The sequence below is a fragment of the Rhinichthys klamathensis genome, unplaced genomic scaffold, assembly GCF_029890125.1.
Source record: "Rhinichthys klamathensis goyatoka isolate OS25496 unplaced genomic scaffold, OSU_Roscu_1.1 h1tg000050l_1, whole genome shotgun sequence".
In the NCBI taxonomy this organism is placed as follows: Eukaryota; Metazoa; Chordata; class Actinopteri; order Cypriniformes; family Leuciscidae; genus Rhinichthys; species Rhinichthys klamathensis.
In genome coordinates, this window is record NW_026606596.1 from 5,744,457 (window position 1) to 5,746,111 (window position 1,655).

A 1,655-nucleotide genomic window follows, 5' to 3' on the forward strand; every position below is an offset into this window, starting at 1 on the left:
TTTTTTTTTTACGTGTTTAAACGGATACGGATGATCACTAGAATTTGCCAGTGATATTTCGACAGTTTGTTTAAACCCTCTTTTGTTGTTTATGCAGTGGTTCAGTAACTGATCTGTAGATGATTTGTTGCTATATCGATTTTGCCGCATCAAATGTTAAAAGTGTATTACCTCCATTGATTCCAGTGTTTGGTGTCAGTGCACTGTACTTTGTGTACATTTTTTTTTATGTGTATTTGAAGGTGTCATTATCATTTTGTGCTATCCGAGCATGTTCTTTGTGTTGGTTAACTAAATTTACTAAAGGTGGTGTCCTACCAGCTTACACTTTGATTTCTGTGTACTGATTTCACATTCCTTTTAAATAGACTGTTTACTAATTCTTGCTACTGAGTTACAGAGTTTGTGTAAAGTTAAATGTTCTTGTAATATTTTTCACCATGCGCATTGAATCACATTACACACTCCAACTGAATAAAACTTATCCTAAATGATATGGCTTGGGTAGAATGTATGTCCTCTCCAAGTTTTCTAATGATGTAGAGATTTCTTTGGCTATGTTATGTAGCCTATGTCATTGCATTGTGTAAGAGAATGATGCTTGATCAATTGTACATAGTCGAAAGCGAAAAAAGAAAAACAACTCCATTGTCATTATTATTGTAGTGTCTTAAGAATGCTTGTAATAATGCTTCTGAATGTTTGTGAACGTAGAAACATTTTGTACATTTCTTTTCTTGTATTTTATTTGACCAACTTTTGAGATGTATTTCTTCAGAATTCATAATTTATTCTGAGAGTACTTTAAGCGACATTCCACAGATTTAAACGTTTTCAGACTTGCCTGGTTTGACTTCAATAAACTGTAATGAATGTTCAAGTGTTTCTTTGAATCTCCATTTGAATGAATTTGTCGTAAATATGTCTTCAAATATATGTCAGTGGCTCAGGAAATTTGCATGTGCAAAATACTGTCGAGGGTTGGGGCTTTTTAAATGCCTGTGACAATCTCTAGAGGGCGCATGATTCATAAAAATACGACTGAAATGTCAGATTCGTGCGAAGTGATTCGCTCGGACCGTTCGTGATTCACTAATACATTCGAATCATCGTGTTCATCGTTTATCTAAATATTACTTCTATCACTATTTTTTCCATTAATTTGTTTACCATATAAGTCAGTAACATTTTTGAGTTCATAGCAAAAGGCTGACTTTGATTTTGCATGATTTGAAATGTTTTCATAAATATTTTCAAAAGTTTGAGTTCAAAATATTTTAGGAGTATACAGTATAGCATAGTATTCAGCAATAGGGTGAATTCAGGGTAATTTAGGACACTTGTTGCCATTGAGATGACATGTAAAAAGTGTCCTAATCAACCCGAATTCACCCTGATCTAAGGACAGCTGGTTTTAAGTAAGTAAAGAGAAATTATGAAAGTGTAATTTTGTATTAGGAATATTCTTTGGATTATCTGATTAATTTTCACAGCGAAAATGTTATTTTAAAAACGAATGCCAAAGTCATCATAGGGCTACTAACTGTCATGTAATTCACAAAGGCTCTGCGAATCGGTTCTATCGAATCTGTAAAAAGAACCTGTTCAATCGAACGGCTCCGCGATTCGGACAGCACAGAAAGGACTGACGTGTT